This window comes from Sus scrofa, chromosome 1, assembly GCF_054392235.1.
Source record: "Sus scrofa isolate SSC_HxYL_T2T_F1_AM1 chromosome 1, Sscrofa_HxYL_maternal_Yorkshire_Landrace_v2.0, whole genome shotgun sequence".
Classification (NCBI taxonomy): domain Eukaryota; kingdom Metazoa; phylum Chordata; class Mammalia; order Artiodactyla; family Suidae; genus Sus; species Sus scrofa.
In genome coordinates, this window is record NC_139383.1 from 286,975,762 (window position 1) to 287,000,632 (window position 24,871).

Consider the following 24,871-nt stretch of genomic DNA (forward strand, 5'->3'; position numbering starts at 1 on the left):
ACCTGGGCCACCGCACCGACGACAATGCCGGGGCTCCTCCCGCTCTGGGGTATTTCCTGCACCCACACCCACAGGTGCTTGGGGACACAGGCCCAGGACCCCATGTCTCCCCCACCTGGCTCCTGGCATCATGGGCGACTGCAGAGTGAGAGGAGGAGCCGGATGGTCCCACCACAACCGAAGGCAAGGCCACCCAGCGAGCCCTGGGACGGCCCAGGCCAGCAGCACCCCCGGGTCCCTGGTCTGACTCCAACTTCCGGCCAGAGATGCAAAGAGGGCCCCAGACACGGGCAATGCAGAAGGGCCGAGAGGAGCGCCCACGCGGGCCTGCCATGCCAGGGTTCAAATCCCAGCCCCCTCCTGGCCTGTGGCCGTGGCCTCGTGGGACAGGACAGAGCTGTGCCGCCCCCGCCGCCCCCGCCAGCCAGGCGAGTTCTGAAGGAGCCTTCTGGGTCTCAGAACCCAGGGAGGACACTATTCCGGGGGGGACTCTGGCCCGCAGTGCCCAGGGTCTGAGATAACGTCCCAAATCAAACAAACCTTTCTGCAAGGAAACATCCAAACATTCGCTCTAAGAGTAAATAACCCCCAGACGGCCTTTGATCAGCTGGAGCGCCAGCTTCTGCTGCAAGAGAATTGGGAAAAAAGCTCACTCCTCGGAGGAGTTTTCTGGGGTGACTGCTGGAACGGGAAGGTGGCCTCAGGACAGGGAAGGCTGCCCGTGGCTGGGGTCGGCCTCTCTGCCCAGCCTGAGCCCTGCCGTGGGCCCCCGCGTGGCCTGGAGGGGACACCAGGGCTGGCTCCATCTCAAGGGCTGTCCGTGAAGGGGCAGGCGAGGCGGTCCCGACCTCAGGGCCCGGGCCCTGGGCCCGCCTGCTAGAAACACCTGCCGGAGGGTTTCTTTCAACACTACTGGATGAGCTTTTGGATTCAATGTCAGTGCTTTGGAGGTGACAGTGGCGTTGGGGCTTTAATTTTTTAAAGGCCCTTATCTTTCAGAGACAATAACCAGAAGCCTTATGAAAGAAAGACGCCTGGAGTTCACTTCAGGGTTGTAGGGGGGAGGAGGACTGAACGGAGGGGGTCCCTCACAGGGGCTCCCCTGGGAGGAGCCAGCACAGACCAGAGTGCCCGCAGCGGAGGCTGAGCGCCCGGGGGCCCCCACCCCGCCACCAGGAAGAGCCAGAACCCCCTTTCCTCGAGGGCTCAGGACCCTGCGCCCCCACAGCCACAGGGCAGGCAGGGCACGGATGGGACCTGGCTCCTCACAGGGGAAACCGAGGCAGAGAGGCCCCCCCCCACCTCCCGGGGCTGCCCGGCAGGCAGAGTGAAGAGGAGCTTCCCTCGAAGCACGAGGATCTGAAACCCTTGAAGTGGAAACGCCAGACAAACCACAAAAGCCCTCGCACACCAAGACAAAACCCAGCGCCAGGGGTTCTGGCGGGATGCTGCAGAAGGGCCCAGAAGGCCACCCCACCTCCCAGGCTCACGCACACCACTCCACGAGGGACCTTGCGTGGGACACAGCCGGCCGCAGACGGGGTGAGGGACCGAGGGCCCCCAGTGTGGAGCCTGGCCGGCGCCCGGGCCGCCCCCTTCCTCCCCGGGTGACTGGAACCCTCAAGAAACGCAGGCTCACCCGGGAGCCCCGCGGCCAGAGCTACTCAGGGTCCTGGACAAGACGGGGCGCGCCTGTCCAGTCACCGCTACGGAGAAACACCTGCAACGCACAGCAGCTGAAGTGCCCGCCTGCAGCGGTGCTGAGCCACGGCAGAGCTGGGTGCTGCTGGGCGGCCCCGACCCTGGCGGGCACGGGGCAGAAGGGCGGGCAGGCAGGCACCAGCATTGAGGAGGCCACGGGCCAACGGGGACAAGCCTGGCAAGGTGGGAAGGGGTCAGAGGACGCAAAACAAGGAGCAGCAGGGCTTCCAGAAGGCTCCCGACTTGGAGGGTGCTGGGCCTGAGGTGGGGGGGGGGGGTCCTAAGGCGGTGGCGGGGGGAGTGGTCGTGGACATGCTGACATTGACGAGGGCCAGAGGCAGGGGAAATGCCAGCTGCAGGACTGGGACGGGGGAGGGGGGTAGTGGCAGAAGGTCCGACCGGCAAAGGAACGGCCTTCAAAAACTCAGCCTCCTGAGGCAGGTGGGGGGAGCTCCCACTGCTACACAGCCCTGTCCCCTGGCCCCGTCCTGGCAGCAGTGGGGAGTCACGTGCTTTCCACTCTCCAGGTGGGGACGGAGGCTCGGGGGTGAAGGGGCACAAGGGCATCCAGTCGGAAGCAGAGCCAGGCCGTGCAAGGCCGTTCGCCCAACCCCAGACTCCCCCTTGGCCCCTCGCAACAATCCTGCAGAGACGGGAGATGCGAGCCACGGGAAGGAGCCAGGCTGGCCGCCCCAGCGCCTCTGTCCCGGGGGCCAGGCCGCAGGAAACAGGATCTGTGCGGGCAGGGACGGCTTCAGTAACAGAAGCAGCCAATGGCCTCCTGCCCTGAGCGGGGGGACCCTGAGGAGGGCCTGGGGTGGTTAGATGGGCAGGCGGGGCCCAGGGCCACCATGGCTGTCCCCAGCCAAGGCCCCGAGCCCACTGCCCCTCTCGGGCCCCGTTCCATGGAACATCCAGGGCAGCCCCCAGATCCGTAGGGGTCCTAAGCACGGGGCCTGGCCTGCTGACGGGCCCACAGTCCCCTCCCGACACCCCCAAGTCCTCTTAGCCCCGCACCCCTGGCACCCAGGCACTGAAACCTCCTTCTCCGTCCGGGTCTCCCCGTCCGCCGGCTCACCTGGAGCAGGCAGCCCCTGAAGGTTCCCTTCCTGCCAGAATGTCCGCCTCCCCACGGGCTCCAGTGGGCACCAGCGGTCCTGCCGCGGGGGGCTCACCGTGGGCTCAGGCCCCTGCGAGGCTCCGTCCCACCCGCCTTCCAACCAACCCGCCCCCGAGAAAATCAACAAAAGCCCACAGGACACTGCACCCGCGGTGCGTGTCGGGGGCCTGGGGCTGGGGGCTTCCGGGGAGGTCCTCTGTCTGTCTGTCTCTACCTGCCTCTCTCAGAAATGCTGGGCTCTGGCCCAGCCAGGACCCGGTATCATTCCTCCAGGCGCCCAGGAGCCCCACATGCCCCCCAGGGGGGCACCAGGCCACCCACTGCACTGAATGACCCTCCACGGGACGGGCCCAGAGGGTCACGTGACTGGCGCCCACGCCTCGTCCTGAGCAGCAAGGAGGGCCCATCCTCTCTGGGTCAGTCGGTCCCACAGAGGACGCTAGAGGTCAGGCAGTGACGTGCAAGCACGGGACCCAGACCTGGGGGCACCGGTCGGTCGACTGACTCCCGCACTTTCTAGATCAAAGCTGCATCCACCCAGCACGCCCCACTTGGGGGGTCCAGACCTGCACCCAGGCTCAGCCCTCACCACGACCGCGCCCCCACACCTTCCCAGGCATCACCTGATGCCCGTGTGTCCCCAGACCTGAAACCCTGGGCAGGAGAAACACGCCACCAGTCACCAGACCCCAAACCTGTCCCCCCAGGTCCCTCTCCTCCTACCAGGCCTCAACCTCAGGCTCCAGGCTGCAGCTCTCAGAAGGAGGCTCTGACCACTCCCCCCCCACCCCCTGCTGCCGCAGATGTGAAACAAGCCTGAGAGGGGCTGGGAGGCCGTGGTGCCGAGATGCACAGGGGCAGGCGAGCAGCCCAGGGACCCCTGACTGCTGCCAGATCCCGACAGGGTAGTCGGCCCAGCCCACCCCCACCTTAGCTGGCCCTGGGGGTCAGGGCAGGAGGGGCAGCCAGCCCACAGCGGGACCTAGAATGGTCCAGCCTTGGTAAGCCGGGACCCCCGTCAGGCTCCCTGTCCCACCTCCCCGACACAAACTCGTTCCCATGTGCCCACACCTTTCCAGGACAGCAGGTGCTCCACGCACGGGGAGCCCTGGAGAGGGAGGCGGTCCTGCCCCGGGCCAGCACCAGGCTCAGCTCAGGCTCCCAGGGCCGGAGGTTTCCCACAGCCCTAGCGCTCGCACGCTTACCAGGCAATTCCGGCTGCCTCTCCCAGCCTGTGGGGGGCTCTGTCATCCTAGGTGACAGCCACACAGCCATCTGTGTCTCCCCACCCAGACTCACAACGGCCCGGCCAGGTCAGCCTGGTGGCAGCTAAGACAACAGGGCACAGAGCAGGTGTGTGCCTTATCTGGACTGCACAGCCAGCAGCGCCCGGGCCCTTGACAAGCAGCCTCTGGCACTGGGCTGGCACCGCGAGGGCTCTGCCTGATGGCGCAAGCGGGCTGGGGCCGGGCAGCACTCCCTTCTGCCCTATCTTTCCCTTTGCACCTGAGTTTCACCCCTGAGACCCTGTCGGGCTAGGCCTCCCCCAAGCTGTCCCTCCTCCTGGTGTCATGAGGGTCTGGCCGCACAGCTCGGGGTACACGCACTCGCATGCGGGCAGCGACTGTCACGATGATGGCAGCCACCTTGGAGGAGCGGGCAGAGTTCAGCCCCACGGGAGGCAAGGACATTCCTGTCCCCAAGTCCCAAGGCTTCTCAGAGAGGAGCCAGGAGCCCCAGCTCCCCTCGGCGGTTCAGCACCTGTGACACGGGCACCCCTCCCCCTCCCAAACACACCACTGTGAGAACACTGCCACGCTGGTGCCCAAGCCTAGCTCCCAACACTCAAAGAAAAGTCCAACGGGGTCTGAAGCACCCTGCACCCCACGTGGCAGCTCCCACAGAGCTGGGAAGTACGTTCCCAGCCTCCTCGGTCCCTTCCAGTGAACTCCCCCAGGTTGGCGGCGGCACGGAGGAGGGAGGGAGTCCCCCAAGATGCAAAGGGCTCTAGCCCCGGGCTATAAAGACCCAAGAAAGGAGGCAGGTGGAGCGCTGGTTCTCCCGTGGAATAGCTAAAACCTGGCAAAAGTCACATGGCACTGAAGTGGCAGAGCCTCCGAAGACTCACACACATTCCCATCAACCCCACTCTAAACACACATCAGCGGCGGGAGACCCAGAACCACGCCTCTTTGGCTTTAAGAGCACCAAGCTTCTCAGACGCAGGAGCGCGGCACCTGGGGTCGGGGTGCAGGCACCAAAGGCGCTCACAAAATGTGGGTGCGGGGAAGGTTCAAGAAGCCACTGACCACCTGGGCACTGACCAGCACCCTTGAGCCCAGCCCATCAGGCTGCCCAGCGCTGCTCTGACACCTGCTGAGCTCTCCCGCTGAAACAAGGGGGCAGAGCCGAGTTCCCAAAGGCAGGTATGCAGCAAACAGAATGCTGCTTTCAGCCCAGAGTCACCAAAGTTTCCTTTGGAAGCAAGGAACACTGACGAGGAACCAGCCTGCTGATGCCAGGGGTGTGGGACCTGCCAGGGGGTCCCACTGCTTTACAGCTTCACCGGCAGCTGGGGAGGACCCGGCTACTCACCCACCCACACTACTGCCCTGAAGACTGAGCACGGAAGCCCAGTGGCTTCAGGCACGTGCCCAGCAGCAGCCACTCGCTGGGGGAGGGTGGGCTCTGGGCCTGGGTGGGCCCCCAATCCCAAGCTGGCCCAGCTCCTCCGGACCCACCAAGGAACGCTACTCCCTGGGAGAAGACAGGGGAAGGATGGGAAGTCAGGTTGATGGGGGGTGGGGGGTGGGCAGGCCCCAGGCCCCAGGCCCCGTCCAGCTGGTCCCCCACCAACCCCTTCGCTCCCGGCCACAGCCAGCGTTCCCCAGGGAAGGCTCTGCCACCAAGAACCAGGAAATGGCCGGGCACAGGGCTCAGGCGGCTGGCAAGGGGCCAGCCTGGAGGAAGAGGGCACAGGAGAAGCGGCTGGCTGCAGCGGGCTGGGCGGTTCACTTTTTTGCGCTGCCGCCGCCGCCGCCCCCTCACTTTCACTTTCTGCCGGGACTGCTCTGCTGTGAGCGGGCGGGAGCAGCGTATTTACAAATCCCCTGCTTTATTCAAAGCTTGCTTCCTAAGCACGCGCGAGCTGTGGTCGAAAGCAAGCAATTACTCCACTTTCTAAAAGCAAAACAAAAATGGACCTGGTGCTGCCTAAATCCCCCTCGCTGTGGACGGCCCTGTGGCGGGGCTGGGGCTGGATCTAAGCTTCCGAGGAGCTGCTCCGGGCAGGATTCCAGACTGCCGGCCCCCGAGGTTAGCAGAAAGGTCAGAAAGAAATGCCCCACGCCTCCCGCCCGAAACACCGTGTGCCCTATCGCTCCTGATCTGTAACCACCAGCACACATCAAGGCCTCAAGACAGAAAAGGACAAACACAGAGCTTTATTTGCAAATGAGAGGCCGCACTCAGGGCAGCGGAAGAATGGGGGGTGGGGAGGAGGTCCCTAACTCCAGAGAACTGACCCTGGCTGCGGGGGTGGGGGGTGGGGGGGTGTCCAGGCCTTCTCTTGACGCCCTTGAAAGCCAACTACTCCCCCAGGAAAAAATGCCCCCCCAAGCGACTTTGCATAGGTGTCGAGACCTCTCCAGGGCCACACCACCGACCCAGGGAAAAAAGCCTCGTTTTCAATAAAGAGTCAGAGAGAAAGCCTACAAATCAAGGTTAAAAAAGAAAACTTTCTTCTTCGTCCTCACTCCGAGGCGGGGGGAGCGGGGGGCACAGCGATTCCTTCACTGACTAGCTCCCGCCAGCCGAAAGTTTGCCCGCTGATACTCAACATCGCTCCCCACCCCCACCCAGCTAACTTTGCAGCCACAACCCGGTTAACACAGGGGGAGGGTCGCAGGACAGTCAGGGGCTGGGCCAAAAAAGGGAACCTCACGACGGACCAGGGGACCTGCAAGGCGGACCCGTTCCGGGCGCCTACTTTCATCTAGCTAAAACGGCCCCCGGCCCCCAAGGCAAGGAGGCTGGCCCTGCCCCTGATGAACAACTGGTGAAGAGAAGACGCCCGGAGTCCCAGCTTTATGCGCGGGGATCCCGAGGGCCGGCGCGAGCATTTCTCCCCGATGGGCTTGTGCCATGCTGTCAGGCCGCGACCCACCCCAAGTGGGGCGGAGGGCACACAGCCCGCTCCTCCCGCTCCAACTCGACCTCGCCCGGATTAAGCCCTTTTCTGGCTGATTTCAAAACGGGAACTGAGTCTCCTCCAGGCCGGGCTGCAACGACCCAACAACTCCAAAGGGCTCCAAGTCAACTCGGACCCCGAACTCTGGAGGAAGCGGCCTCCACTCCACGCCACGCCGCCGACTCCCGGGCCCGGCCTCGCCCCCCGCCCCGGCCGCGGCGAGCGGCCACGGCCCCCGCGCCAGCCCAGCGGCCAGGAAGCCAGGGCAGGCGGGCGGGGCGCGCGCGGGGAAAGTGGCGCCGAAGCGCACCTTCCCCTCCGCGTCCTCCCCGATCCCCCCTTCGAAAGATGGCGGGCGGAGGAAAGGGGGAAAAAAAATCCTTTCCGAGAGGGAGGGCGCGCGGGAGGGCGCTGGCGCGGGGCGCGCGGGCTGTGCCAACTCCGGGCTGCGCGCCCCGGCCGCGGCGACGCCCCCGAGCCCGGGACGAGGGCGGCCGGGAGGGCGCGGGCGGAGGGCGGAAGGGAGGGGGCCCGCGCCGCCGCCGCCGCCGCGACCCCGGGCCGCCGCCGCGCTTTGTTGCATCGTGGCCGCGCACAAAGGCGGCGGCGGCGGCGGCAGCCCGGGCGCCCAGCTGCCCGGACGCGCCGGCGGCCTGCGCGGGGCGCACGGGGCCGCGCTTCCCGGCCCGCCCGGCCCACCGCCGCCCGCGCCGCCCGCCGCCCCGCGCGCGCAAGGAAGCAAGAGAAAGGCGTACTTGGCCTCGGCGGCTCCGGCGGCCGTCCCCTCCCGGCCCGCGCGGCCGGCTCCTCTTTGGCTCGCCGGCCCCGGCAGCATAATAGACGCGCCGGAGCCGAGCAGGGCTCATGCGCTGCGCCGCGGCGCCTGGCGGGAGTCGTAGTCCGCGGCCGGGCCCGCGCCGGGGCCGCCCAGGGGAGGCTGTGGCGCGCGGACTACATGTCCCGGCCCCGCCGGCGCTGCGCCCCGCCCCGCGCGCCCCCGCCCGCCGCCCGCCCCGCCGACCCGGCCGCGAGCGGGCCCGGCCCGGGGGGCGCGCGGGGGCGGGGCGCGGCGCCAGCGGCGGCTGGGGAACCCAGCACGGCCCTCCCGCTCCGGGGACGTGCACTTCGGGGCGAGTTTCCTGGTGTCCGGGGAGGCGTGCAAAAGGCGGGAGGGCGGCCAGCGCCCCCCCGGCTCCGCCCCCCACCCCGGTGGACCCCGGAGCCCGCGGGGAGGGCTTCGGGGTCCAGGCGCGCACTGTCTGGGCGGCGCGCACCTGCCGGGCGCCCATGTTTGTAAACAAACCGCGCGCCTAATTAGCCTGGCGGGGGCGCGCGCGGGAGGGCGGGGGCGGGGCGTCGGCGCGCGCGCGCAGGACGGCCCCGCCCGGGGAGGAGCCGCGCTCGGCCGCGCCCCCATACACCCACCTCCCCAACCCTCCCCCTCTAGTCCCCACAACACGCTGGGGCCCTGGCGCTGTCGTGGGAGAGGACGCCAAGTCCTCAGAGCTGCCGAGGAGCGGGGGGGGGGCGGTCCCGGGTCCCGACTCTGTCCCGGAGACTTCGCCGCGCCCCCCCCCGTCCCCGCCCCAGCCTACTTTCCCATCTGTCCAGTGAAGGGCAGGAATGAGATCAAAAGTCCCTAGCCCGAGATCCAAGCAGTGGGCCACAAAGGTAAACGCTAGGGCCTCCTGGCCCTTTTTCCGTATTTTGAAAGGTTCGGCTTGTGGACACATTTCGGATCTTATTTTGGGTGGCAGTTCCTTGTGTGTATACATTAGGTGTTTATCCAGCTACGATTTAAGGTGGCTGCTCGGCAGGTGGGTTAGACCCCCAGAAACACATCAAAAACAAAACAAGGAGTTCCCGTCGTGGCACAGTGGTTAACGAATCCGACTAGGAACCATGAGGTTTCGGGTTCGATCCCTGGCCTCGCTCAGTGGGTTAAGGATCCGGCGTTGCCATGAGCTGCGGTATAGGTTGCAGACACAGCTCGGATCCCGTGTTGCTGTGGCTCTGGCGTAGGCTGGCCGCTACAGCTCCAATTAGACCCCTAGCCTGGGAACCTCCATATGCAAAAAAAAAAGACCAAAAAAAAAAAAAAACCAAGTTTTCCTCTTCTCACTGAATCTGCTAACTGCAGGGTTGACTTTCCTTGTGTGGGGTGGGGGACCCATCTCAACCCCCTGGGGTCCCTGGGTTTATTTCAGGTGGAGCAGGAGCTCTGCCACCCCAAAAGCATAAGTCTTTATAATATGAAAGTGACTCTGCTGAGCCCAGAGCCCCTCACCCACCCAGGACAGGCATTCTGTGCCCAGCTTACAGGTGAGGCAACTCCGGGAGGTGAGGTGACCCTGGGTCACAGAGGGCTGAGACGACACAGCCTGGGGTCCCGGGAAACACAGTTTGTGGGGGAGGCCAGATCCTTGTCCCTTTCCTGGGAGCCCCAAACTTCTTACACGCCCCGCGGACAAGACTCTGGCTGGGGAGGAAAAGGCCCTTTTTGGTCCACAGAGTCGGAGGAAGCTGGAGAAGGGCAGTTTGGACCTTGGAACCATCACACTGGTGGCATCCCTCGAGAAGCCCTGGATGGTACCCGGTTTACAGACTTCTGTCTTAGTCGCCTCCAAAGCCGCGCCCCCTCCTGCCACCTGGGTCTCATCCTCTTGGCCATCCGGTGCCCTCTGGCCATCCCCGTGATCTCATCTCGCTCCTCCTGAGGCCAAAACAGCCTCTCCACCTGGCCGTGACCTTGCAGGCCTTGGATAGAGGGCACACAGAGGCCACCCCCAACCAGCCGGGCCATCAGGGCTGCCAACCAAATGCCCAGAACCCTGATCACTCTCCTCTGGCCTCTGACTGCCCCAAGGAGGCCCTCCCAGGAATCTGGCAGGACCCTGCCCCCCCGCCCAGACCCTGGCTCTGACAGAAGGACTCAGACCCTGAGTTCTCCCTTCCCTGTGCCACTGGTCAAGCTTGCCCACTTGTGCATAGCCCAGCTAGCTCAGTGGAGCCGCCTTTCCTGAGGCTGGAGAAACCTCTGCAAAGCAGAATCTGTGAAAGAAATGCGACAGACACTCACACTGGAGCAACTCAGCCCCTGAGTTAACCACCCGTCAAGCCTGGTGCAGGCACCCCACCCTAGGGCTTCTTGGGAAGCAAGGCAGCAACTGCCCCCGCCACGGCCAGCCCCGTCCTCTCCCTTCCCAGCCCTTTGTAGCTTCAACAGGACTGCCGCTGGGCCTCCGTGAACTTCTCCCTGCGCCTTAATCTCCGCAGCTGGGGTTTCCTCATCTGTCAAAAGAGGATAAAAATAGGACGCGGTCCTGCAGCGGTGGGAGGGGGGAGGCGCCTGCTGGCGGGGCCTCTGGCCCCTCTCGATGGGGGCTCATCTCTCTGCCTTGGCCTCTTACCACTGGGCTGTTCATTGGCTGTCCTCACCCCCGAGGGTGGCAGCCCCCTGAGAGCAGGGTTTGCGAGCCCCAGGGCCTGCGACAGAGCTGGCACAGATATGTGCTGAGTGAATAAACTTTGTTCTGCACATCAGTCCCACTTTCCAGCCTCCATCTGCAAACCTCAGTGCAGCCAGACCTCGACCAGCAAAGGTGGCTGCCCCGCTCACCCCCACACGAGCCCTGCAGACCTTAAAGCCATGGCCTTAAATCTTGCACTTGGCCTTAAACCCTTGCTCAGGCCAGACTAGGGCCCAGGGTCTGGGCTGCCTCCTGCGCCTCCCTGCAATCTCCACCCCCCCCAACCCCCACGCGCACGCGCCCCCCCCCCACCACCACCCATGGAGGCACAGAGCAGGTATGTTATTGCTTTATACTTAATACACAAGTCTCTTCAAAGTTTAATTACCTGGAATCCTTCCGCAAGAGATTGATCAGCACTCAGAACAACTGAAAAGAAATAACAGGAATTTCAGTCTCCAACAAGCAAAAGCTGCGCCAAAGAGAGTTCTGCCGGGGGAGCAGGAGGTCATTTGACCTTTGCCTGTGAGCCAGACGCTGTGTCCAGAGCTGTCCAGGAGCTCCTGTTGTGGCTCAGCGGTAACAAACCTGGCTAGTATCCATGAGACACGGGTTCAATCTCCAGCCTCGCTCAGTGGGTTAAGGATCCAGCGGGGCTGTGAGCTGTGGTGTAGGTCACAGACGTGGACTCGGATCCCATGTTGCTGTGGCTGTGGTAGAGGATGGCAGCTGCAATTCTGATTCGACCCCTGGCCTGGGAACGTCCATATGCCACAGGTGCAGCCTTTAAAAAAAACAAAGGAGCAAGACAGGGTGGCAGCTGCAACAGACTATCACCAGTAAGTACAATATGCAGTGTGCCCAGAGCACTCGGTGCTATGCAGAAAAATCAAGCCAGGAAGGGAGCTGGGTTCGTGTGCTCATGGCAGCTGCCTTGTAAACTAGGATTGTGGGTGAGTTTATTTTTCTTCTTCATCCTTTTCACCCTGTGGCAAACAGGTATTGCCATGTAATGAAAACGGAGGTTCGTTTGAGAATGCCATTATTGTGACAGAGTGGAGAGAAGGCTGGCTTCAGTCCCTGGGTCTCCTGGAGCCCTTGCTCAAAGTTGAGGTGCCCTTGGCATTTCTGGGGGCTCTGATGGCTTAGACGATGGCTTTGCACCCATGGGGAAGCTTTGCCGCATTGATGTCCTATGCTGCCATGGCCCTGGCTGTGTCTGCCCCCCGTACCCTCTGCCTATGACAAGAATAAGTGTGTTTAAAATGACTGGGAAAAAAAAAAAAGGAGTTCCTATGATGGCTCAGCGATTAACGAACCCGACTCGCATCCAAGAGCGTGTGGGTTCGATCCCTGGCCTTGCTCAGTGGGTTAAGGATCTGGCCTTGCTGTGAGCTGTGGTGTACACGGACGCAGACGTGGCCCGGATCCTGCGTTGCTGTGGCTCTGGCGTAGGCTGGCGGCTACAGCTCCGGTTAGACCCATAGCCTGGGAACCTCCATACACCTCAGGTGTGGACCTAAAAAGACAAAAAGCCCGAAAATAAATAAATAAATAAATTAATTAATTAAGATGTTAATTGTAATCCCCAGGACAATCAATAAGAGAATTACTGAAACATATTGTAAAAGAGAAGAAAGTGGTACAGTAGCAATTATCCACCTAACACAAAAGAAGTAGTGGAAGAACTGGGCACAGAAGAAGTATATGACATTAAAAAAATTGCAGACTGACAGAGGTGTTTCAGCTTGGCTCTAAAAAGACAAAAGAAAATCGTATACAAATGTTTATAGGGGTACAATTCCTAATAGCCCCAAAGTGAAAACAACCCTACTGTCCATCAAGTAATGAACAATAAATCGAATATGCGTCCTCCACACGATGGAGTAGTACTCAGCCAGGAAAAGGAATGACGGGCCGATACAGCCTATGATATTGATGAACATTGAAGCGATTATGCTGAGTGAACAAGGCTGGAAACAAAGGACCCCCTATTGTATGATTTCGTCGATGTGAAGTATCCATAGGAGGCAATTCTGTTGAGACAGGAAGCAGATGAGGGGTTGCCATGGGCCGGCGGGAGGGAGCATGGGGAGTGACTGGTGACAGTATGGGGCTTTTTGGGAGGAAAGGCCTGCTGGCATTATGTAGTGGGGGTGTGGCCCCACACAATGATTGTCACTTTCAAGTGATGAAAATGGTGAATTTTACCTCAATAATAGGAATATTTAAAAGCTACTGACTGACCCTTTTCTTTTTTTTTTTAGGGTCACCCCTGTAGCATAAGGAAGTTCCCAGGCTAGGGGTTCAATCAGAGCTGTAGCCACTGGCCTACACCAGAGCCCCAGCAACACGGGATCCGAGCTGCATCTGCGACCTACGCCACAGCTCACGGCAACACCGGCTCCTTAACCCACTGAGCAAGGTCAGGGATCGAACTGCATCTTCATGGATACTAGTCTGGTTCTTAACCCGCCGAGCCGCAACGGGAACTCCAAACTCTTCTTTTTTTTTTTTTTTTTTTTTTTGGCCACACCCACGGCTTGTGGCGGTTCTAACCACCACAGTGACAAGGCAGATCCTTAACCTGCTGTGCCAAGAGAGAGCGCTCCAGGGCTGACTGTCACTTTGATGGCTGGGTGACAGGGAGAACGCAGAAAGAGAGAGGATGGCTCCACCCTTGGGAGACGCTTCTGGTCTGGAGCAGAGTTCTTCAAGAAATGGGGCTGCTGGAGAGGGTGGTTTTGGGGGAGGAGGAGAAGGAAGCAGGGGGCTGGAGGGACGTTAAATGAAAGAGACAACAGCCAGTGGAAACGAACCGGATGCCCGTATCAGGAACGGCAGTGGGACAGAGCGGGGCTCCCAGCGGCAGTGATGGAGATGCTGGGTGAGGGACCGGGGACACAGCTGTCAGCCCCAGTTCCCTGGCGCGCTCGCCGGGCTGGGTGAGGGGAAGATGAACAGGGGAGCCCTGGGCACACGGGCCTCGCTCAGAAACCCGCGGAAATGCACACTCTAGTGAGAGGGCATGGGACCAGGAGGACCGAGGGTGCTGCAAGGGTATGCGCAGCTTGTGGGTAAACGAAGCTGAGCACGGCTGTCCGCAGGGTAGACAGTGGGTTGACCTCGAGTGCCCGTGCTCCCCCTTCCTCGGGTAGCAACCCCTCCATGTGTGCTGGGTGCGAGGCCTCCCCCAAGAAGACTGCATTTCTCAGCATCCCTGGCAGCAGGCTTGGAGGGCACCCCTTCTGGAACCACCCACACTCTCTCCTCCTTCTAGGGCTGGGGCCCGGCCCGGGGCGGGGGGGGGGGGGGGGAGACACTGTGCCACCCTAGACGTGCCTAGAAGCCCCCACCCAGCCAGCCCGGTCACGTCCTCCGGACACTGTGTGTCCACGGGAGTGAAATAAAGCCCAGTGCTGTTTACGCCGCGCTGCCTCGGGCTTCTGTCTCTGGAGGCTGCTGTCCGCCCGCCTCGTCTAACAGAGGGTCGGGGGCGAGGGGACGCGGGTGAGAGCAGAGCCTCCGCATGCGTCCCCTCCGTACTCGGGAGGGTGGGACAGAGCCACGTCGTCTTCAAGGAAGCATGGCTTTGGAATGTCATGGGTGTCCGCTAAAACAGGAGCCACACGTTGGGTGGCTCCCAAGCCACGCGAAGGACACGGGAGCGTGGGCGGCGCTCCAGCGCATGCGCACACACACCTCGCGCCGCCTGCCAAGGTAGGAGCTCAGGGAGGGTTCCCAGCCGTCTTCCCCAGACATCCGACATCGGGCGGTGGCTGCTGAGAAGTCTTTCGATTTGGCATCACACGGGTCCTGTGTTTGAACCTCCTTGCCCCGGTCCTGTGACCGGCACCTGGCAGCTAAGCCCCTCTGAGGCTTGGTGTCCTCACCCGGGAGGCAGGGGTGATGCTAGAACTGACATCGCAGAGGTTGGGGGGATAAGTTATTACAGGTGCCTGCATATGGAGATGGAGCGGCCTGGCAGGAGGCCGGCTGGGCTCTGAGAGGCCAGCTCAGCAGAGAGCAGCTGACACCTGGGAGGTGGCAGGTAAAGGCCAGACCCATGGGCCCAATTGGGGTCCCCTGTCCCCCAAATGCCCCATTAAGAGCTCACATCCCCCTCACTTCCCGTCAGCCCACATCCAGGTGGCCACCAAGCCCTGTGGGCTCTGCCTCCTAAATATCAACCCTGATGTCAGCTCCCTCTCTCTTCCTTACGACCCCACAGCCTCTGGCTTCCGCAGAGCAACTGCAAGAACACCTCGTTGCTACAGACAGCTCGGCAAAGCTGTGCCATGTCCCCAGCCTGGCCTGCAGATCCCACGTGCTCCAGCCCACCAAGCCCTGGGCACGCTGGCTGCCTCCAGGTTCTCCGGCTCACCAAGCTCCTTCCGGCCACAGGGCCTTTGCATAAGCTGTTCGCTCTGCTTGGCACACCCCTCCTCTCTGCTGCCTCGCTTTCCCAGGCTCCTGCTGCTGACCATCCCACGTCCCTTGGGCTCTCGGGGCCCCCTCCTCAGGAAGGCTGCCTGACCTGACCACTCTTTGTAGCTCTCACACGCATGGCTGCAAGGCCTGGCGCAGGACTCGCCTCCATATGGGGTACAACTCTCTGGCTGTGTGTTGCTCCCAGGGGCGGTGGCACTGAAGCTGCTTTAGTCCAGCTGCGTATCCCTGGTGCTCGGCACAGGCGAGCGCTCAGCCTTTGGGTGTGAGGGCTGGGCAGGCTCGGCACGGGACCCTTGCCAGGCAAGCCAAGGGGAGATGCTGGGAGCAAGTGAAGTCACCAAGGGGACCCTCACGGGTGGCTGCTTATTTGGAATAGCTGGAGTTGCTCTGTGGTGCAGCAGGTTAAGGATCCAGTGTTGTCACTGCTGCAGCTCAGGTGGATGCTGTGGTGTGTGCCATCCCAGGCCGGGGAACTTCCATGTGCCACGGGTGTGGCAAAAAAAAAAAAAGCAATAAGTGCCTATTTTAGAAAGAAGACTCTTTTTTTTTTTTGGCTTTTTAGGGCCGCACTCACGGCATATGGAGGTTCCCAGGCTAGGGGTCTAATCGGAGCTGTAGCTGCCGGCCTGCACTGCAACCACAGCAATGAGGGTTCTGAGCTGCGTCTGCGACCTACACCACAGCTCACGGCAATGCCAGATCCTTAACCCATGGAGCAAGGCCAGGAATCAAACCCACAACCTCACGGTTCCTAGTTGGATTTGTTAACTACTGAGCCACAATGGGAACTCCAGATGGTGCCTTTTCTTAAGTAGAAAAATGAATTGCTATTCAAGTCCATTGCTACTCTCCCCTTCCTCCGTCCACCCCAGGGTCCGCCTTTAGGAGGGATAGGGGTGGGGGCAATGCCCAGTGGAACCTTCTTTGAAATAAGCAGGGCAGGAGTTGTCTTCCTAACAGCCTTGGGACAGACTCTAAGAGACGGAGAAGGCCGGCTGCCTGCCTCTAGTTTCCAGTGCCTCCACACTGCAGTGAGCCGAGCCCCAGGTATCCTCCTGGCCAGACGAGAGTCAAACCTCCACTCTTTTTAAAATGCACTCTTAGTGTTGGTGTGGTTTTCCCTTTACAGGAAAGGTGCGGGTGGCACAGAGTCCCGGGTTCCCCTTCCTTCCTACCTCACATCCTGCATCTGATGCAACGGACAAGGTGCCCTTGGCATAGACCACATCTGGGGTTCACTGGCGGGTCCGCTAGCCCCGCCCTCTGTTCAGCATCCCTGGGCGCCTCTTGGACCGGAGCTGTCAGCCTCCTCCACCTGTGCCAGTTTCCCAGTCTTTTCTGGTTTCTCATGCCCAGGACAGTTTGGAGAGGCCCTGGGAGGTGTTTTATACGATGTCTCCCATCTGGGGGTGTCTGCTGTTTTCTCATGATGAGCCTGGGCTTATAGGCTTTGGAGAGACCACGGGGGCGGAGAGCCTGTCTCATCCCACCCCCTCCCTGGGGTCCAGGCTGTCCATCGCTGCCTGAGGCCGGTCTTCTGAAGTGAGTCTCAAGCCGTTTCCACCCTGAGCGGCCCTGGGCTAAGCCCCACCTCCTGGGGGGGAGGGGCAGCAAATTTGGGCTGCTTTGTCCCCCCTCCTGTTTATTCAGTCGTTTCCTTTTATCAGTGTGGACTCATGCACATCTTTCTTATGCTGTGGGTCATAATCCGATACTCTGTCTATTTGCTCAAGTCGCTCCATCTCTGGCCTTTGGCGCCTCCTCCAGGACCCCCCCCCCCATCTGTGCCCCTGTGACACACGCCCATCCTATTGTTTTCCAAGAAACTTCCAAACTTTCTGGTGCTACAAGAGGCTCCAGGCTTGTATCAAAACACACACCCACTCTCCAGCGGATTCACTTCATCTTTGGCAGGTTTTATTAAGCGCCTGCTGTCCATAACTGCCCTAAAGGCCTCCGAAAGAAAGTCGGTGTCCCCTGAGGTGTCTCTCCATCCTTCTGCTCAGCAAAGAGCAGCTTATGGATCTGCTGCTCTGTCTCCAGGGTTGCACACAGCTCGGAGGATTCTGGAGAACCAGATGAATGCAGCAGTAGCTGTAATTGGGGGCGTGATGAGTCTGGGTAGGAGGAAGTCCCGGGAACGTCTGGAGCCCCTCGGGCAGATGGAGACAGTGCATCTCTGACTGTCTGGAGCGAGTGACCATCTCCATCCTCTTGGCAACCACGTGGCTGGTGACAATGTCCAGAGTACCTTTCCTGAACCTTCATGCTGCAGGGGGCTCCTTGGACCGGGAGGTGAAAGGAACTTGCACACAGATCTCTCTGAATGGCTCAAGTACCGGATGGCAAAGCTGGTGGGCGTCACCATGGTGACGAGCCTCCTGCCCTGGAAGCCCTCAGCTGAGGGCACGCAGGTCTCCGCTGGTACCTGAGTAGGGAGTGGGGGGCTGGCCAACGGGACCACATGCAAGGCGGGTGCTACCGCAGGTGGCCTGGCCTCAGTACCTGGATGCCAACACACCTGCAGAATCTGGGATCAGCACAGGATAAGATGCTAACTCCCTGGAAATGAATGGGAGGCTGGGAGGCTCGGCAGCTTCAGGTGGGTGGGGAGTGCTGCCTCCCTCTTCACCGTGCCAAGGAGAACGGAGGGAAGAGGGGAAATGCATGCACTTTTTATTAATAGTTGGGGAAACTGAGATGGGGGGGTGGCAGGAAGGAGACGTGATGGCCTGACTTGGTCGACAGTTGAGTTTGTGCAAATAGCAAGAGCCTAATCCACAAAAGCACAGACCTGTGGGCTGAGATGAGGGTGCTGGGCTGTCTCTCACCTGCCCCTGGGGTCCTTCTTTCCTTCCCATGGCTCTGTTACCCATCACCAATAATTGTTTCCACTCTTGGAAACTTTGGGACCGAAGGGCTGAACCTGAGGCAGTGGTTCTGTCCCTTCTCTTTGACAAGGTGGGCCCAGAGTGGGGGGAGGGTGCCTTCGGACCCTCTGGCATCCCAGGGGCAAAACCCACATTTGTCTTCTTGCTCATGGTGTGTCCCTAGCACCTGGCACAGGGCTGGTCACAGAGAAAAGTACTCAATTGATAGATACATCTTTCGTTTGTTTGTTTGTTTGTTTGTTTAGGGCCACACCCAGGGCATATGGAGGTTTCCAGGCTAAGGGTCAAATCAGTGCTGCAGCTGCCGGCCTACACCTCAGGCACAGCAATGCAGGATCTGAGCCTCATCTGCATCTTACACCGCAGCTCATGGCAAGGCTGGATCCTTAACGCACTGAGCAAGGTCAGGAATCGAACCTGTGTCCTCATGGATACTAGTCAGATTTGTTCCCTCTGACTCATGATGGGAACTCCAGATAGATACTGCTTGAATGCATGAATTTACTGCAGCCGGGATCTCCATCTTGGGGAGAAGACTCTGGAACGTGCTAGAACTGGCATTCCCTGGAACAGGAGAACCCCTGAGCATCAGCAGGATGTTGGTCATCTTCTTCTCCTTGGGAACTCCTCATGGTTTCCACCCACCCTGATGAGCAGCTGAGTGAGCAAGAGCAGTGGGGACATCTTGGGTCCACAGCCAAGGGTCTCTGGGCTGAGATCCCAGCTCAGCACCATACCTCTCTGCCTGCAGTTTTCCCCTCTGTCAAGCAGAGCTAATACCTTGTTTGTGGATGGAATGAGATCATGAGGAAGAAAGATTGACAATGGAGCCTGGCCAATCGGAAGAACTTCAGTAAAGGCTATTTGTTTTATGACCATAGCTGATGCTGTGATGTCTCACCTGGACTGTGGGTTGGCCTCCTGATGGCCTTTCTTGTATTCTGTTCATCCATCCATCCATCTATCCAACACTGCTTGACTGCAACATGCAGGCACTGGGATTTTGGTAGGTCCTAAGCCTACTTGTACATTTATCTTTCTAAAGCAGACTCAAGGTGTGCTATCTCCTAGTTCAAGATGAACCAGCAATGCTTTTAGAGGGCTGCTTGATGGTACATATCAAATGTAAATGGATTATGCTTCTGGGACGATGGAGCCAAGACACACTTCTCTCTATTCCATCTGTTAAATACAACTTAGAACCCTACACATTATATACAAAAACATAAGAAGAGTCTGAAAAGGGAGAGAAGACATCTGAGAGTCTCAGGATCCAAGGAATGCCATGGTGGTAAGCTCCTGGGCTTCCCTTTTGACTCTTATAGTTGGAGAGCCAGCAACCTCGAAACAAGCTATTGTCACAGACGCAAAAACCCAAAAAAGCCTGGTTTACAGAGCCAAAGGACAACAAAGGGGGCAGCTGGGCAAGACAGAAGCTTTTAGACACTAATGACTCCTCTATAGCCCAACACCACAGAAAAAACTCTGGCACCCCCTGGCCGAGGCCAGCAAGGGCTGAAGTGGGAAGTGATTCCACCCTCTCCAGGTTGTACTGGGACACCGAATTCTACATATCCTTCCTACACTGCTGCAGCAGTGTCATAGAAGGAAAATTAGGGAGCTAGGAATTTCATACCTGCCAGGCGGGAACATCCCTGCAGCTGCCACAGTGTCCCTGGAGGCCACATGAGGGGGAAGTAATGAAGCCAGGAAGATATCAGTGAAGGCCTTCTGAGGAGCTGGAACTCCTCCCCTGCCGGCACTCACAAAAACAACTCCCTAAGGCTGGATTGCTACCCTACCTGACAGCCACAAGAGGAGGCAGTGCTCCTTACCCCATTCTCTTGCTGGAGCAGTGTCAGAGGAAGCCAGCTAAGATAGACTCAAGTAAGATTCAGAGCTTCATCACAAACACCTAAAATGCCCAGCTTCAATTTAAAAATCACTGGTCATACCTAGAGCCAGGAAGATCTCAAATTAAATGAAAAAAGACAACAGATAGCCACACTGAAATGACAGAGATCATTAGAATTATTTGAAAAATATTTTAAATCAGCTAACATAAAAAGGCTTTAACAGGAGTTCCCGTCGTGGCACAGTGGTTAACGAATCCGACTAGGAACCATGAGATTGCGGGTTCGATCCCTGCCCTTGCTCAGTGGGTTAACGATCCAGCGTTGCTGCCATGAGCTGTGGTGTAGGTTGCAGACGCGGCTCGGATCCCACGTTGCTGTGGCTCTGGAGTAGGCCGGTGGTTACAGCTCCGATTAGACCCCTAGCCTGGGAACCTCCATATGCCATGGGAGTGGCCCAAGAAATAGCAAAAAGACAAAAAAAAAAAAAAAAAAAAAAAAGGCTTTAACAAGCAATTGTGAAAATATCCAAAATAAACCAACAAAAGTCACAGTAAAGAAAGAATACAGGAGTTCCCATTGTGGCTCAGCAGTAACGAACCCAACTAGTATCCATGAGGATGCACATTTGATCCCTGGCCTCACTCAGTGGGTTAAGGATCAGGCTAGGATCTGGCATTGCTGTGGCTGTGGTGTAGGCTGGCAGCTGTGGCTCCAACTCAACCCCTAGCCTGAGCACTTCTATATGCCATAAGTGCAGCCCTAAAAAGAAAAAAGAAAGAAAAGAAGAAAGAGAATACATAAAGAACCAAATGAAATTTCAGAATTAAAATAGAATTGAAAAATAAAATAACTGAAAACAAAAAAACTTAATGGATGGGCACAACATCAATAAAGATGAGAGAAGAAAGAAGAATTAACAGGAAGAGAGAAGACTAGAAACTACCCATTCTGGGAGTTCCTACTGCAGCTCAGTAGGTTAAGGGCCTGACTAGTATCCATGAGGATGAGGGTTTGATCCTTGGTCTTGCTCAGTGGGTTAAGTATCTGTCTTTGCCACAAGCTGTGGTATAAGTTGCAGATGTGGCTATGGCTTTGGTGTACACTGGTAGCTGCAGTTCTGATTCGACCCCTAGCCTGAGTACTTCCATATACTGTAGATATGGCCCTAAAAAGAAAAAGAAAAAAAAGAAAGGAAGGAAGGGAAGAAGGAAGGGAGGAAGGAAGGAAGGAAGGAAGGAAGGAAGAAATGACCCACTCTGAACAACCAAGAGAAAATAAACTGAAGGAAAAAAAAAAAAAAAGAGCAGAACCTCAGGGGCCTGTGACACTCTAACAAAAGATCAAACATTCATTACCGTGGAGTCATGGGAGGGGAAGTAGAAAAAGGGCAGAGCTAAAAAAGCACTCAAAGAAAAAAATGGCTGAAAACTCCCCAAATCTGGAAAAAGACACAAACCTACCTAGACATTCAAGAAGCTGAATGAACCTTAAATAGATTAAACTTAAAAAAATCCACAGCAAGACACATCATAGTAAAAGAGCCAAATATTAAAGACCAAGAAAAAAGCTTAAGAGCAGCAGAAAAGAGACAAAATGTCCAAAAAAATATTGAAAGAAAATGGAATGACAGCAGATTTCTCACTGGAGAGTATGGAAGCCAGAAGGGAGTGGAATAACACTTTAAAATGAAAGAGCTGTCGATCCAGCAAAAAAGAGCTTTCGAGAAGGATAAAGACATTCTCAAAGGAAGGATAACTAAAAGGATCCATGACCAGCAGACCTGCTTTAAGAGAAGTTCTCAGGTAGGAGGGAAATGAAGCAAGAGGGAAATTTGGAATGTCAAGAATGAAGACAGAGCAGTTGGAATTGTAAATATCTAAGAAAATAGACTTTTTTTCTCCTTTTAAGTTTTTAAAAATAGATATGATGGTTTAAAGAAAAATCATTACATTGTATAGCAGGATGTTCAGAGTATTTGGTTCTAATACCTACGGCAACTTCAACACAAAAGCGAGAGAGGGTAGAGGGATCAAGAGACTGAGAATTCCACATTCTCCTTGAAGTGGTGGAGTAGTGACATGACGTAGACTGTGAAATAAACTTAGAAACATACTTATTTTAATCCCTAGGTAATCCACTAAAAACTATATACACAAAGCATATAGGTAAACCCCCCAATGACAAATTAAAGTGGAACACTAAAAGTACTCAAATGATGTTTTTATTTATTTTCTCTTTTGTCTTTTAAGGGCCACGCCCTGGCATATGGAGGTTCCCAGGCTGGGGGTCGAATCAGAGCTACCGCTGCCAGCCTGCACCACAGTCACAGCAACGCCTGATCCGAGCCGCATCTGCGACCTACACCACAGCTCACAGCAATACTGGATCCTTAACCCACTGAGGGAGGCCAGGGATCAAACCTGAAACCTCATGGTTCCTGGTTGGATTTGTTTCCACTGAACCATGATGGGAACTCCTCAAATAATGTTTTTAAAAGCGTGGGAAGAGAAACAGAGGAAGAAATAATAGGCGTTCCTGCTGTGGCACAACGGGATTGGCGGCATCTCTGCAGCACCAGGGTGCAGGTTTGATCCCTGGCCTGGCCCAGGGGGTTAAAGGATCTGCTGTAGGCCACCACTGTGGCTCAGATATGATCCCTGCCCCAAAATGCCACAGGGTGGGGGGAAAAGAAGAAAAGAAAAGAAAAAGAGACACAACAAAGTGGTAGGCCCAAATCCATATCTATCAATAATTACATTAAAGGAATAGCTTTTCTATAGTCAGCAGTAATGTATTGGATACTCAAAACCCTGTCAGGAAGGCCGGTGCCATGTTAAGTGATCTTCACACAATAAAAGCAAAGAAAACATAAATGGTCTGAACACACCAAAAAAAGAAGAAGAGAAAGAAGATAAATTGTCAAAATGGATTAAAATCCATGACCGAACCTAGGCTTCTATAACTTACATCAAATACGATATAGGTGGATTTTAAAAAATCAAAGGATAGAAAACTGTATACTATGCAAACACTAACCAAGGAAGCTGGAGTGGCTAAATTAAAATCGGACAAAGTAGAATGAAAATGGGATAAAGAGGAATTTTGCAAAACGATTTAAGTGCCTAATTCACAACGAGGACATGAGCCTCCTAAAGGTCTGTGTACCTTATAACAAATCTTCAAAGTATTTGATGCAAAAAATAATAAAACTGTAAGGAAAAGGGATACAACGGTGATTATCTTTGCAGACGTCAACATTCCTCTCTCAGGATTGATAGAAAAAATTGACGAGAAATAAGAAATTGAAAAAACTTCAATGGAAGTTCCCATTGTGTTGCAGTGGTTAACGAATCCGACTAGGAACCATGAGGTCGTGGGTTCGATCCCTGGCCTTGCTCTGTGGGTTAAGGATCCAGCATTGCCGTGAGCTGATGTGGCTCAGATCTGGCGTCGATGTGGCTGTGGTGTGGGCCAGCAGCTGTAGTTCCCATTAGACCCCTAGCCTGGGCACCTCCATGTGCCTTGGGTGTGGCCCTCAAAAGACGAAAGACAAAATAAAATAAAGTAAAATAAAATAAAATAAAATGAAATGAAAAAGAAAGAAAGAAAAACCTTCAATTGACTTGACCCAACTGGTATTCATAGAACATTTCACTCAACCGTTGAGTACATGTTTTTCTAAAGTGTCTATAGAATATTTTCAGTATAGATTATATCCAGGGTCATTAAACTAAACCCTGAATCGGTTTTAAAACTTGAAATTATGCACAGTATGTCATCTGACTGTAGCTGAATTAAATTAGTACTCTCTCACATACACACACATATAAGAGAATCTCCAAACAGGAAATTAAACAACACACTTCTAAATCATTGAAAAGGAAGTCTCAATGGAACTGAGAGCTTATTTTAGATGTAACGAAAATGAAACTATATCACAATTCGTGGAATGCAGCTAAAGCATAGCTTGGTAGGAGCACCTTTACAGCATTAAGTGCTTATGATAAAGCAGAAGAGCAGTTTCAGGTAAATATGTAAACTTCCTCCTTAAACTAGAAAAGGAGGAGTAAAATAAGCCCAAAGCAAAAGCAGGAGGAAGAAAATAACAATAATAACAGCAGAAGTCAGTAAAATGGGAAACAAAAGCCATGGGGAACCAACGAAACCAAGAGCTGGCTCTTTGAAGAGATCGCTCTAGTTAATAAAACTACAGCTAGACGGACAAAAGAGAGAGGAAACGCCATTTAGCAACATGAGGAATTCAGGAGAAGATACCACGACAGACCTCCCCCATCAGAGAATGAATGCCAAGAACACAAACGCAGGACCTCGATGCAAGAAATCAACCAGTGTGACCCAGTGTGTTAACAGACTAAAGAAGAAAAATCCGATGATTGTACCAGTGGTGGCAGGAGAAGCGTTTGGCAGAACCTCCGTATTGGGAGTTCCCTGGTGTCGAGTGGTTCGGATTTGGGACTTCCACTGTTGTGGACTGTGTTGAATCTGTGACCTGAGAACTGAGATCCAACATCAAGCTGCTGCACACCACTGTCAAAAAAAAAAAAAAATCAGTATCAATTCATGACAAAACCCTTGAAAACCAGAAATGGAAAGAAGCTTCCTTAACCTTAAGGGCATCTGCAAAAAGCTATAGTCAATTTCTTGCTGAATGCTTTCCCCCTAAGATCAGGAAAAAGGCAAGATAGTCCCCTCTCAGCTCCTCTCAGTTTCCAACATGACACTGGAAGTTTCTTGCCATAATGCAAAAAAAAAAAAAAAAAAAAAAAAAAGGGCATGTTTTCAAAGACGAACTTTTGGTTTCATTGATTTTTTTATTGTTTTTTTCTATTCTCTATTTTATTTACATCTGTTCTAGTCTGTTATTTTATTCCTTCTTTTAGAATTGGGTTGAGCTTGCTTTTCTTTTTCTAGTTCCTTAAGGGGTAAAGTTAGATTGTTGATTTGAAGTCCTATTTTTAAATGGAAGTCTTTATAGCTATAAATTTTCTTCCCAGTGCTGCATTCACTTCATCCATTAAGTTTGGCATGCTGTGTTTTTGTTTCTCTTTGTCTCAAGATATTTTCTAACTTCCCTTGTAATTTCTTCTTTGACCATTGATTGTTAAATAGCGGGCTATTTAAATACCACATGCTTAAAAATGTGCCCATATTCCTTCTGCTATTGATTTCTG

At 56.1% G+C, this 24,871-nt stretch overlaps 1 protein-coding gene and 1 long non-coding RNA gene across 8 annotated transcripts in view; one reads left to right on the forward strand and one right to left on the reverse strand.

The window, feature by feature from the left end:
• The window catches only part of BRD3 (bromodomain containing 3), a 29,505-nt gene extending 21,657 nt beyond the window's left edge, over nt 1-7,848 (reverse strand). For all 7 annotated transcript variants that reach the window (XR_014830461.1, XR_014830462.1, XR_014830463.1 and 4 more), the window contains exon 1: nt 7,766-7,848. The gene's annotated coding sequence lies outside the window, so the exon portion shown is untranslated. The remainder of the gene's footprint in view (nt 1-7,765) is intronic.
• Nucleotides 7,849-8,462: 614 nt separating this feature from the next.
• LOC146407326 (uncharacterized) lies at nt 8,463-10,558 on the forward strand. The gene is made up of 2 exons (XR_014842236.1): nt 8,463-8,681; nt 9,522-10,558. It is a non-coding gene; the product is annotated as an uncharacterized LOC146407326 (long non-coding RNA).
• Nucleotides 10,559-24,871: the final 14,313 nt, after the last annotated feature.